This window comes from Sus scrofa, chromosome 9 (assembly GCF_054392235.1).
Source record: "Sus scrofa isolate SSC_HxYL_T2T_F1_AM1 chromosome 9, Sscrofa_HxYL_maternal_Yorkshire_Landrace_v2.0, whole genome shotgun sequence".
In the NCBI taxonomy this organism is placed as follows: Eukaryota; Metazoa; Chordata; class Mammalia; order Artiodactyla; family Suidae; genus Sus; species Sus scrofa.
This window is the reverse complement of record NC_139391.1, coordinates 79,843,042-79,857,216: the sequence shown is the minus strand read 5'-3', so window position 1 is coordinate 79,857,216 and position 14,175 is coordinate 79,843,042. Positions and strand designations below refer to the sequence as shown.

At 39.2% G+C, this 14,175-nt stretch overlaps 1 protein-coding gene across 34 annotated transcripts in view; it reads right to left on the bottom strand.

The window, feature by feature from the left end:
- Positions 1 to 14,175, bottom strand: part of ASB4 (ankyrin repeat and SOCS box containing 4) — a 431,270-nt gene that overhangs the window by 226,104 nt on the left and 190,991 nt on the right. The window contains exon 1 of one of the 34 annotated variants that reach the window (XM_084977072.1): positions 9,444 to 9,727. The exons of the other annotated variants lie outside the window; for them this stretch is intronic. The gene's annotated coding sequence lies outside the window, so the exon portion shown is untranslated. Of the gene's footprint in view, positions 1 to 9,443; positions 9,728 to 14,175 lie in introns of those variants that run through there. 34 annotated transcript variants of the gene reach the window in all.

The following is a 14,175-nucleotide window of genomic DNA, read 5'->3' as shown; positions in this document are numbered from 1 at the left end:
TTTGACTACCTTTTTATTTTATATTTTGTAATTTATTCAGGAAATTAGAGATCATAAGCATAAATTCTTGAGAACTTAAAAAAATAGATTTTTCATATGAAAATACGATGTCTCAGTTTCTTAGAGCTGCCATAACAAAGTATGATGAACTAGGTGACTAAACACAGAAATTTATTCACAGTTCTAGAAACTGGAAGTGAAATGAAGCTGTTGACAAGAGTGGCTCCATCTGAGGGTGTTAAGGGAGAATCTGTCTCAAGCCTGTCTCCTAGCTCCTGGCAATGGCCAGCAATCTTTGGTGGTCCTTGGCTTGCAGATGTGTAACTCCAAGGACTACCTCTATCTTGATGCAGTGTTCTCTCTGTGCCTCTGTGTCTTCTCGTGGCTAATTTTTTTTTTTTTTTTTTTTTGGTCTTTTTAGGGCTACACCCACACATATGAAAGTTCCCAGGCTAGGGGTCAAATGGGAGCTGCAGCTCTCAGCCACTGCAATGCAGGATCCAAGCCACATCTATGACCTATACTACAGGTCACAGCAATGCCAGATTCTTAATCCACTGAGCAAGGCCAGGGATTGGACCCACGTCCTCATGGATGATAGTCGGGTTCATTACTGATGAGCCACAACAGGAACTCCATGGCTATCTCCTTATAAGGACACCAGTCATACTGCAATAGGGGACCATCCTGCTCTATTCATCTTAACTAATTACGTCTGCAATAACCCTATATACAAACAAGGTATTGGGGGTTAGGACTTCAACATATCCTCTTTTGGGGGGAAGGGAGGGGATACAATTCAACCCATAATATAGAACATGCATTACCTAATGTATAAAAATACATATGAGCGGTTTAAAAAAAGATTGTAAAGACATCTCCATGTATTCACATCGTAGGTCAGGAACTCAAACCCTCCCAGATGCAGAAAAGTCCTCCACTTTCCTATGTATCCTTCTCCCTCACAACTCCTCCATCCTGCCTGAAGTAACCATTATCCCGACTATTATGATTATCACATCCTTGAGTTTCTTTATAATTTTGCCACCTTTATATATACCTCTAAACAAGATAGGTTTGTTTCATTTGTTTTTGTACTTTATATAAATGGAATAACCAACACATATTCTTTCATGACTTGCTTCTTTCAGTCAACACTATGTCTGTGAAAGTAATCGATGTTGCCATGTTAAGCTCTTGTTTGTTCATTTTACTGTGTTCTGTCTTACAGCATAAGTAATCCTACTAGTGATGGACATTTCCAGTCTCAGGCTGATCCAAACACTGCTACCATGAATATTCTTGTACCTTCTTGTACCCAGTGATCATGGGCAGGTCTGCTGGGTTCTATATCTGTGAGTGGAATTACTGGGTCATTGGCTGTATTTAGCTTTTTCTTCATTAGAAGGTGTCAAACTGGTGGTGTACCAGTTTATAATTCCTTAAGCCATGTGCCAGAGTTCTCATCAACATTTGGTATTTTCATTCTATTTAATTTTAGCCAATCTGGTGGGTGCATATTGAGACCTCATTCTGTTTGAATGTTTGTGTCTCTAATTAACAATTAGATTAGAATACTTTAATATTTTATTAAACAAACATTGCCTTTTGTTGACTGTTGTAAAGCATTTCCACATTGTTATACTATCCTTATAAATATCATTTTAAAATAACTACATACTATTCCATAGCGTGAGTTGACTCTAGTGGTAGATGTGAGGATTTTATTCCTAAATTTTGATCTTATAACTAATGCTACAATTGATAAACTTGTATGTAAATTTTAGAATTATTTCCTTAGCATAAATTCTCCCAAAATAGAGTCATTAAGCTGAAATAGCTAAGCTATTTTAAGAGTCTTTATGAATAACTGAGGAAAGTTCTTACTGATGCATGTGTGCTATTTCAAATACTCACCAGTATGTAGTTACCTATTTCTAAATTTTTTTTGCTATTTTGAAAGTAAAAAATGGTCTCTTTTTTATATGAATTAATTTATTAGAATTTTTTTTTTTTTTTTTTTTTTTTTTTTTTTTTTATTATTTTTTTTTTTTTTTTTTTTTTATTAAATTTTATTTTCCCACTGTACAGCAAGGGGGTCAGGTTATCCTTACATGTATACATTACAATTACAGTTTTTCCCCCACCATTTCTTCTGTTGCAACATGAGTATCTAGACATAGCTCTCAATGCTATTCAGCGGGATCTCCTTGTAAATCTATTCTACCTTGTGACTGATAAGCCCAAGCTCCCGATCCCTCCCACTCCCTCCCCCTCCCATCAGGCAACCACAAGTCTCTTCTCCAAGTCCATGATTGATTTTCTTTTCTGAGGAGATGTTCATTTGTGCTGGATATTAGATTCCAGTTATAAGTGATGTCATATGGTATTTGTCTTTGTCTTTCTGGCTCATTTCACTCAGTATGAGATTCTCTAGTTCCATCCATGTTGCTGCAAATGGCATGATGTCATCCTTTTTTATGGCTGAGTAGTATTCCATCGTGTATATATACCACATCTTCCGAATCCAATCCTCTGTCGATGGACATTTGGATTGTTTCCATGTCCTGGCTATTGTGAATAGTGCTGCAATGAACATGCGGGTGCATGTGTCTCTTTTAAGTAGAGCTTTGTCCGGATAGATGCCCAAGAGTGGGATTGCAGGGTCATATGGAAGTTCTATGTATAGATTTCTAAGGTATCTCCAAACTGTTCTCCATAGTGGCTGTACCAGTTTACATTCCCACCAACAGTGCAGGAGGGTTCCCTTTTCTCCACAGCCCCTCCAGCACTTGTTATTTGTGGATTTATTAATGATGGCCATTCTGACTGGTGTGAGGTGGTATCTCATGGTAGTTTTGATTTGCATTTCTCTTATAATCAGCGATGTTGAGCATTTTTTCATGTGTTTGTTGGCCATCTGTATATCTTCCTTGGAGAAATGTCTATTCAGGTCTTTTGCCCATTTTTCCATTGATTGATTGGTTTTTTTGCTGTTGAGTTGTATAAGTTGCTTGTATATTCTAGAGATTAAGCCCTTGTCAGTTGCATCATTTGAAACTATTTTCTCCCATTCTGTAAGTTGTCTTTTTGTTTTCTTTTGGGTTTCCTTTGCTGTGCAAAAGCTTTTCAGTTTGATGAGGTCCCATGGGTTTATTTTTGCTCTAGTTTCTATTGCTTTGGGAGACTGACCTGAGAAAATATTCATGATGTTGATGTCAGAGAGTGTTTTGCCTATGTTTTCTTCTAGGAGTTTGATGGTGTCCTGTCGTATATTTAAGTCTTTCAGCCATTTGGAGTTTATTTTTGTGCATGGTGTGAGGGTGTGTTCTAGTTTCATTGCTTTGCATACAGCTGTCCAGGTTTCCCAGCAATGCTTGCTGAATAGACTTTCCTTTTCCCATTTGATGTTCTTGCCTCCCTTGTCAAAGATTAATTGACCATAGGTGTCAGGGTTAATTTCCAGATTCTCTATTCTGTTCCATTGGTCTGTCTGTCTGTTTTGATACCAGTACCACACTGTTTTGATGACTGTGGCTTTGTAGTATTTCTTGAAGTCTGGGAGAGTTATGCCTCCTGCTTGGTTTTTGTTTCTCAGGATTGCTTTGGCGATTCTGGGTCTTTTGTTGTTCCATATAAATGTTTGGATTGTTTGTTCTAGTTCTGTGAAAAATGTCATGGGTAATTTGATAGGGATGGCATTGAATCTGTAGATTGCTTTGGGTAGGATGGCCATTTTCACAATATTGATTTTTCCAATCCAGGAACATGGAATATCTTTCCATTTTTTTACATCTTCTTTGATTTCTTTGATTAAGGTTTTATAGTTCTCGGCATATAGGTCCTTTACCTCTTTGGTTAGGTGTATTCCGAGGTATTTGATTTTGTGAGGTACAATTTTAAAAGGTATCGTATTTTTGTATTCCTTTTCTAATGCTTCATTGCTGGTATACAGAAATGCAACTGACTTCTGAATGTTAATCTTATATCCTGCCACTTTGCTGAATTTATTAATCAGTTCAAGGAGTTTTGGGGTTGAGTCCTTAGGGTTTTCTAGGTATAGAATCATGTCATCTGCATACAGTGACAGTTTGATCTCTTCTCTTCCTATATGGATGCCTTTGATTTCTTTTGTTTGTCTAATTGCTGTGGCTAAGACTTCCAAAACTATGTTGAAGAGCAGTGGTGAGAGTGGGCATCCCTGTCTTGTTCCAGATTTGAGTGAGAAGGCTTTCAGTTTTTCCCCATTGAGGATTATATTTGCTGTGGGTTTATCATAAATGGCTTTGATTATATTCAGGAATGTTCCCTCTATACCCACTTTGGTGAGGGTCTTGATCATGAATGGATGTTGAACTTTGTCAAATGCTTTTTCTGCATCTATTGAGATGATCATATGATTTTTGACTTTTTTTTTGTTAATGTGGTGTATGATGTTGATTGATTTGCGTATGTTGAACCATCCTTGTGAACCTGGGATGAACCCAACCTGGTCATGGTGTATAATTTTTTTGATATGTTGTTGGATTCGGTTGGCTAAGATTTTGTTGAGAAGTTTTGCATCTATATTCATCAATGATATTGGGCGATAGTTTTCTTTTTTGGTGGTATCTCTGCCTGGTTTTGGAATGAGGGTGATGGTGGCCTCATAGAATGTCTTTGGGAGTATTCCTTCTTCTTCAACCTTTTGAAAGAGTTTAAGGAGGATGGGCACCAATTCCTCTTTATATGTTTGATAGAATTCACCTGTGAAGCCATCTGGTCCTGGGCTTTTATTTGTAGGGAGTGATTTTATGACCTCTTCAATTTCATTTCTAGTGATTGGTCTGTTCAGTTGGTCTGTTTCTGCTTGATTCAGTTTTGGCAGGCTGTAAGATTCTAGAAAATTGTCCATTTCTTCCAGATTGTCAAACTTATTGCCGTATAGTTGTTCATAGTATTCTCTTATGGTTTTTTGTATTTCTGCTGTATCCGTTGTGATTTCTCCTTTTTCATTTATAATTTTGGTGATTTGGGTTCTTTCTCTCCTCTTTTTAGTGAGTCTGGCCAGGGGTTTATCAATTTTGTTCACCTTTTCAAAGAACCAGCTCTTGGTTTTATTAATTTTCTCTATTGTTTTTTGAGTCTCTATTTTATTGATTTCTTCTTTGATCTTTACAATTTCCTTCCTTCTGCTGACTTTAGGACTTCTTTGTTCTTCTTTTTCTAATTCATTTAGGTGGAGGGTTAAGTTGTCAATTTGGGATCTTTCTTCTTTTTTGAGAAAGGCCTGGATTGCTATAAATTTCCCTCTGAGCACTGCTTTCGCAGCATCCCATAGATTTTGAGAGGTTGTGTCTTCATTATCATTTGTTTCAAGATAGTTTTTAATTTCCTTCTTGATTTCCTCATTGACCCATTGGTTTTTTAGTAGCATGTTGTTTAGTCTCCATGGAGTAGGTTTTTTCTCTTTCCTTTTCCCATGGTTGATTTCTAATTTCATGGCATTGTGGTCAGAGAAGATACTTGAGATAATTTCTATGCTCCTAAATTTATTGAGATTCGCTTTATGTCCCAATATGTGGTCGATTCTTGAGAATGTTCCATGAGCATTTGAGAAGAATGTGTATTCTGATTTTTTTGGATGTAGTGTCCTGAAGATATCAATTAAGTCTAACTTTTCTATTGTTTCCTTTAGGATCTCTGTTGCTTTATTGGTTTTCTGTCTAGAGGATCTGTCCATTGATGTGAGGGGAGTATTAAGGTCTCCTACTATGATTGTATTCTCATCAATATCTCCCTTTATGTCTGTTAATATTTGTTGTATGTATCTGGGTGCTCCTATGTTTGGGGCATATATGTTGATGATAGTAACCTCCTCTCCTTGGATGGATCCCTTAATCATTAAATAGTGTCCTTCTTTGTCTTTCTTTATGTCTTTTGTTTTAAAGTCTATTTTGTCTGATATGAGTGTTGCAACTCCTGCTTTTCTGTCATGTCTATTGGCATGAAATACTTTTCCCCAGCCTTTCACTTTCAATCTATATGTATCTTTTGTCCTAAGGTGAGTTTCTTGTAGGCAGCATATTGAAGGTTTTTGCCGTTTTATCCACTCAGCCATTCTGTGTCTTTTGATTGGGGCATTCAGTCCATTGACATTTAAGGTGATAATTGATAGATGATTATTTATTGCCATTTGATCCTCGTGTTCCAGTTGATTCTATGGTTCTCCATTCTTCTTCTTTTTTTTTTTTTTTTTTTTTGGTTGGATGGTCTCCTGTTATTATCTGCTTGAGTGTATTTTTTTTTTTCATTTTTTGCAAATGCAATATTTGGTTTTGGCTTGTGGTTGCCCTGTTTTTTAAGTATGCTAACCCCTTCCCATGATTGTGTGTTTTAGCCTGATGGTCCTGTAAGTTCAAACACTTCATTATTATATTAAAATTAAGAAGAGAGACATACATACAAACAAAAAGGATTATTTACCTCCTAACATCCCTTGCCCACATTTTATGGTTTTGATGACTCTTTTATTTTTTTCCTTTTAATTTTATTTTGTTTGAAGCATGTTCATGATTAAATCTGTATGCTGGCTTATTTGAGTGACTGCTCTCTGATTGTATCTTCCTCAGTCCTAGTTCTTCCTCTTCTTCTTCTTCTTCTTTTTTTTTTTTTTCTTTTCTTTTTTCTTCCCTTTCCTTCCTTTCTTTTTGGTTTAGAGAAGCCCTTTCAATATTTCCTTTAACCTGGGTTTTGTGTTGCTGTATTCTTTAAGTTTTTGTTTGTTGGGAAAAATTTTTATTTCCCCTTCTATTTTAAATGATATTCTTGCTGGATAAAGTATTCTAGGTTGCATATTTTTTCCTTTGAGCACTTTAAATATCTCTTGCCATTCCCTCCTGGCCTGTAGTGTTTCTGTAGAGAAATCAGCTGATATTCTTATGGGGGTTCCCTTGTAGGTAACATTCTGTTTTTCTCTTGCTGCCTTTAGGATCCTCTCTTTATCACTAACTTTTGCCATTTTTATTATGATGTGTCTTGGTGTGGGTCTGTTTGGGTTCAGTTTGTTTGGGGTCCTCTGTGCTTCTTGTATCTTGAATCCAGTATCCTTTAGATTTGGGAAGTTTCCAGCGATAATTTCTTCAAATATATTTTCCATTCCTTTATCTTTTTCTACTCCTTCTGGAATTCCTATTATGCGTAGATTGGCCCGTTTTATATTATCCCATAGGTCTCTTATATTGCTTTCCAGTTTTTTGATTCGGTTTTCTGTCTGTTGACCAGATTGAGTGATTTCCATTATTCTATCTTCCATATCACTGATTCGTTCTTCTGCATTATTCATTCTAGTTTTTACTGCCCCTAGTTCAGTTTGCATCTCTGCAAATGAATGTTCTAGTTTTTCTTGGCTCCTCCTTATATTTTCTAGCTCCTTTCTGAGGGTATCTGCATTGCTGTTCATATCTTCTCTTAATTCCTTCAGTATTTTCACTATTTCTCTTTTGAACTCCAGGTCTGTCAGACTGCAGAGATCAGTTTCATTGTTGACTGTTTTAGGTGAGTTCTCCTGTTGGTTTGACTGGGGGTGGTTTCTCAGCTTCTTCATCTTGCTTGTTGTCTTCTTTCTCCTGAGGGAGTTGTACTCTCCGTTATCGGGTAGTGTTTGCCTTGTCACTGCCCTGGAATATTTCCTGAGGGCTGTCGTTGTTGGTCAATCTTTTTTTGAGGCAGTGTGGCTTTTCTGGAGTGTTGATGGGACTAACAGTGTTTCTTTGAAGCAAAGGAGGACTTCCTGAGGGCAGACAGGACTGGGAGGTCCACCCCACGATGGTAGCAGATTTCACTTGGTTCTCAGCACCCCCTGGGGTCTTGGGCGGGTAGCAGGGCCCTTGGAGACTCAAGAGGTTCCTCCCCAGGGCAGCCCGACTCAGAAAGACCGTCTGAGATCTTTTCCCGATTCGGCCAGGCTTGTTGCAGCTTTTCTGGGCTGCAGGGGGTCCTGCCTGGAGCTGGCAGTCCTATGCAGCTGGTCCACTAGGTCTCAGCACCCCTTGGGGTCTTGGGCGGGTAGCAGGGCCCTTGGAGGCTCAAGAGGCTCCTCCCCAGGGCAGCCCGATTCAGAAAGACCGTTTGAGATCTTTTCCCGATTCGGCCAGGCTTGTTGCAGCTTTTCTGGGCTGCAGGGTGTCCTGCCTGGAGCTGGCAGTCCTATGCAGCTGGTCCACTAGGTCTCAGCACCCCCTGGGGTCTTGGGCGGGTAGCAGGGCCCTTGGAGACTCAAGAGGCTCCTCCCCAGGACAGCCCGACTCAGAAAGACCGTCTGAGATCTTTTCCCGATTCGGCCAGGCTTGTTGCAGCTTTTCTGGGCTGCAGGGGGTCCTGCCTGGAGCTGGCAGTCCTATGCAGCTGGTCCACTAGGTCTCAGCACCCCTTGGGGTCTTGGGCGGGTAGCAGGGCCCTTGGAGACTCAAGAGGCTCCTCCCCAGGACAGCCCAACTCCGAAAGACCGTCTGAGATCTTTTCCCAATTCGGCCAGGCTTGTTGCAGCTTTTCTGGGCTGCAGGGGGTCCTGCCTGGAGCTGGCAGTCCTATGCAGCTGGTCCACTAGGTCTTAGCACCCCCTGGGGTCTTGGGCGTGTAGCAAGGCCCTTGGAGACTCAAGAGGCTCCTCCCCGGGGGAGCCCGTCTCAGAAAAACCGTCGGAGAATTAGGTCGATCTATTCACGGCCTGGCTAGGCTTGTTCTAGCTTTTCTGGGCTGCAGGCCTTTTCTAGGGGGCTGGTGGTGTTTGGTGCTGCTCTGTGGAAGTGTAGCCCCTCCAAAGGGCAAGCAGGCCTGTGCAGGGAGAGCCCCTGCGGTGGTAGGCTTCAGGCAATTGTTGAGGCCAGCCCTCCTGGATGGCAGGCAGCCCCAGGTTCGGCGAGAGCGTAGGGGGTGGCGGGGGTGGGGGGAGGGAATGCACTGGGAAGCACAGCTTTCTGCTAGCTAGCGGGCCTGTAAGCTTGTTGTGGCGTGGGGGGTATTCTATGGGGACCCACCCCTTCTTCTCTCCCCTCCCCAGCACGGGCGCAGACCAGGCTCTTCTCCCAGGTTCCCTCTGAGGCAGCTTTCCACTTCCCCGCCCCTAGAGTATTGCTCCCTTCCTCTGCGACAGCTTTGTTTTCTAGTCTCCCAGGCAGTCTCTGCCCCGTCAAATGGTTTAGAGACCTCCCAAGCAGTTTCCGCTCTTCCCCGCCCCCCTAGCCCGGGGACTAATCTCTGGAGCCGAGGTCTCGGTGCCCAGCCCCCCCCCCCCCAGGCGTCCCCCGGCCCTTTCTTGGGGACTAACCTTTGGAGGCGAGGTCTCGGTGCCCAGCCCCCACCCAGGCGTCCCCCGGCCCCCTCTCGGGGACCAACCTTCAGAGCTGAGGTCTCGGTGCCCAGCCCCCACCCAGGCGTCCCCCGGCCCTTTCCCGGGGACTAACCTCTGGAGCCGAGGATTCGGTGCCCAGCCCCCACCCAGGCGTCTCAATTTTTGGTGACTGTGCCCGTAGTTCAGATGGTCCGTTGGGTTCTTGATCGTTTTTCCGTACTCCGACTTACTGCTACACTCTTCTCTGCATCTGGAGATTCCTCCGGTTCGTTTGATCTTTCCCCCGGTAGGAGACTTTCCAGGGTGCGGGATCCCTTTCTCCTCCGCAGTTCCCTTTCGGGAGCGCCCGTCCCGCTCGGATTCACCTTCTCTCACTCTCCTCTTTTCTCCCGTTCTGCCCAATAATGTCACGAATTTCTTGCCGTTATTGGAGTTTAGGTTCCTCTGCCAGCGATTGGTTGTTGTTCTGTGCGAGTCATTTCTTCTGTAGATGTGCTTTTTTTGTTGTGTTTGTGGGAGAGGGCGAGCGTGTCCCCCTACTCCTCCGCCATCTTGTCCTCTCTCTAATTTATTAGAATTTGAACATTTTCTCTGTAATTCTTAACTAGTGGTATTTCTCCTTTAGTTAATTATCTAAATTTTTGTTCTTTTATACTTTCAGGTCTTTCTGCTTTGCTTATATTTATATAAGTCCTTCATTAAATTAATATTTAAGCCTATACTCTCATAATTGCTATACATTTTTAACCAGTTCATTTTGGTTTTTCTTTGATATAATAATGGTAAATTTATACGATCAAATTTTTCCTTTGGTTTTGTTTTTCATTTTTGTTTTTTAGTAGTAGAATGTCCTAGTCCTCTCTGGATAATTATCCACATTAATTATAATTTAATTTTTATAGATTTTAAAAAATGTTTAACATTTAATTCATATGGAACTTATATACTTACCAATTTAAGAAGAATTGATATTCTTACAATATAAAGTCTTTCCATATAGAAACATGACCTGTTTCTCTAAAAGGTTTTCTTTACATTTCTACAAACTATAGCCTCACAAAATTTGCAGCAATTTTCATTCTAGGGGAGAAGGGTAAATTATTTCTGGGGTAGAGTAAGTTTTAATGAGAGAATTCACTTAATGAACCTTCTAATTTATGCAAGATGGACTCCAGAAGTAGTCTGAAATATTAGCAAATGAGACAGAGAAAAATGTTAATTTTCATTGCTTGATAAAGAAGAAGGACTTTTCAGATTTCATTTGTGGGCAAAGCAAATAAAGATGTGTGCGCACTGAGAATAGGATTAAGAGGGGACACAGTATAAGAACTGCACAGAAAGAATGGGAACTGACCCAGAAATGGTGGCTGGCCACCCAGGCGAGGCCTAAGGGAAGAGATACTCCTGAAGCCAGGACTGCGAGGGACACAGCACCAGTCAATATCAATTTTTTTTTCTGTTCCCCAACACTGTATGGTAGTCTCCTCTCATTACTCTCCAACAGAATCAACTTCATAAATTCTAGTTATGAAACCTCCCATTTCCTATTTTTTTCTTTTCAAAATAAGATTAAACTGCCTTCAAGTGCCCATTTGTTGATTTGGCTGGTCATCTGTGATCAGTCATCCTGTGGCTCCCTCTGCTGGGCTTTGCTACTCCCTATGAGCTTCAAGTTGGTCCTCAGAGGCATCCTCCCCAAACCATCCACATCCCCCTCCTGGTTCTATCACCTCAAAAGCTACATGACTGTGGGCGAAGGTCTTTATCACTGCAGAAACTATAACCTCTCCATCTTCCCAGACTCAAGAGATCCACATCTTTACTTCATCCCTAAGCCAGCCCCTGCCTCCTTCCTCTCCTTAATGGACTTGATTTCTCACAGAGCCCGTGTGTAAGTGGGTTGATCAGTGGTGAGATAAAGGATGAGGCCAGAACAGTGCTTCTCAACCCTTTCAGACATGCCTTTCCTATTCTACAAGGAAATCCATAATTAATACTTATCTACCTTCATACAAATTAAAAAAAAATAAATCTAATGCCTAGATAATGTGTAAAGGTAAAGTAGTTTCTAATAATTATAGCTACATAGTTACATGATGGTTACAAATACTAGACATAAATTACAATGATGTAGTATAAAGTTCAATATGTTAATGACTATCCAAGATGATATAATAAAATGCTGATATGCTTGAACCTGTATGTAGAATCCTAGCTATACTGTTGAATGGACACAGAAGTTTTGTATTGTAATTCAAATACCACCACTGCTATAATGAATGGTATTGCAATATAAGGAAAAAATCTTGGTTTAGTTTTGCCTTGATTTGTGGCATAGTTGCATTTCTGGAAATGTCCATATTTATTAACAATTCAAAATATTTGTATTTATATGTAAAATGGAGTTAGGTTAGAAATCTACTGTGTTACTACATCTAAATGTCTACTATTACGTCAGCACTGAATCTCAGATTTTTTTTACAAATTATCAAAAAATTAAAAATACATAAAATCTCGGAAAATATAACAGACATCTATATACCACTATTCATATTTGACAGATATTAATCTTTGCCAGTTTCTCTTTGGTTTTATTTTTTTCCAAGATAAAATTTTGCAGAAAACCCCAGCCCATTTCTCCTTTCTTCCCTCCCTTTCTTTCTCCTTGGAGATAACTACTATTCTAAAGTTGACTTTTGTCATTCCCTTATAATTTTTGTTCTTTTATTACTCGTATATATGTATATATCCATAAATGATATATGTACTCTTATTTTATGTTCTTATTTTGGTATTCACTTTTGTAACCTGTTTTCGTCAGTTACATTATGTTTTTGAGCAGAGAGATGATTTTCTTTCATTTAAACTGTTGAATAGAATTACACTGTATAATTAACCTACAGTTTAGCCATTCTTCTACTAAAGATAGTTGTTTTACCTTTTTCACAATAACAAATACCTTTCAAATCATGCTGGAGTTTCTTTAGAGAAAGAAATCAAATTGGTGGGTAGCAGTATATATGATAACACTTTCAACTATATTAAATTATACTCATCAGTAGTTATATCACTTTAAATGCCCATCAGTAGAGTTAATAGGTTTGACATCACTTGCAACACTTGATACTGTCACACTGTTTAATGTTTGCAATTAGATGCTATGAAACGGTATTTTGATTTAATTTGCATTCTCCTGATTACCAGTAGAGTGTTTTCTCATATGTTTATAGGCAACAAAATTTCCTCTTGTATGATTGCCTACTCATAGCTTCTGCTCATTTTTCACTGGGTTGTTTGTGTCTTCTTTATTTATTTTTCAAGATATAAATAAGATCATTGTGGAGAAGATGATAAAAACTTTAATGAAGGCAAAGGACTTAAACGGAAAGTTCTGCTCTGTTCACGTATAGAAAGATTCAATGGTGTAAGGATGGCAACTCTTCTTGAATTAACCTATAAGTACCATGTAATTCAAACATTTTTAAATAGAATTTTCACAGCATAAGAACTCAGTTTTGGAAAAAAAAGTAAAAGAATGAGAAATAGAGAAGATGAAGAAGGGGTATTTATCCTACCAGATATCCAAGCAAACTATAATTAACACTGTTGGTAGGAATGTAAATTGGTACAGACACTATAGAAAACAGTATGGAGTTTCCTCAAAAAAGTAAAATTAGAACTACCGGAGTTCCTGTCGTGGCACAGTGGTTAACGAATCTGACTAGGAACCATGAGGTTGCGGGTTCGGGGATCTGGCTTTGCCGTGAGCTGTGGTGTAGGTTGCAGACGCGGCTTGAATGCTGTGTTGCTGTGGCTCTGGCGTAGGTTGGCAGCTACAGCTCCGATTAGACCCCTAGCCTGGGAACCTCCACATGCCACGGGAGTGGCCCAAGAAATGGCAAAAAGCCAAAAAAAAAAAAAAAAAAAAAAAAAAAAAAAAGAACTACCGTATGATCCAATTCCACTCCTGAGTATATATCTGGAAAAAAAAAAATGAAAACACTAATTTGAAAAGATACAAACACTCCAATGTTGACAGCAGCACTATTTATAATAGCCAGGACATGGAAGCAACCTAAGTGGCCATCAAGAGATGAAGAGATAAAGATGTGGTATGTTTATATACAATGGAATATTACTCAACCATAAAAATAATGAAAATTTGCCATTTTCAACAACATGGGTATTAAGTTTAGTGAAATAAGCCAGACAGAGAAAGACAAATACTGTATACTATCACTTATATGTGGAATCTAAGAAATAAACAAGTGAATATAATAAAACAGAAAGAGGCTCACAGATATGGAGAACAAACTAGCAGTTACCAGTGGGAGAGAGAAGTGGGAGGGGCAAGATAGGGGTAGATTAAGAGGTACAAACTACCATGTGTAAAATAAATAAGCCACAAGGATACAACATAGGGAATAAGGTAAATATTTTTAATAACTCTAAATAAAGTCTAAACTTTAAAAATTGTGAATTAGTATGTTGTATACCTGAAACTTACATAGCATTGAAAATCAACTAAATTTGAATTTTTTAAATGTGGTATTGATGTATGGAGAATGAAATATAATGGACTGCCTAGAAACAAACCTACTTACAGAAAGCATCTAGAATAACAGATAGGGCAGTACCAACAAATGGAGAAATAACAGAACATGATAGAAGATAATATGAGAAAAAAAGATATATGAGAAAAAATATATGTATAATTGAGTCACTTTGTTGTACAGTAGACATTGACAGAACATTGTAAATCAACCATAATAAATTTTTTTAAGTGGAGAAATAATAGAATAGTTAATAAAAGTATTGAGACCAAAGACTAACAATGTTGTAGA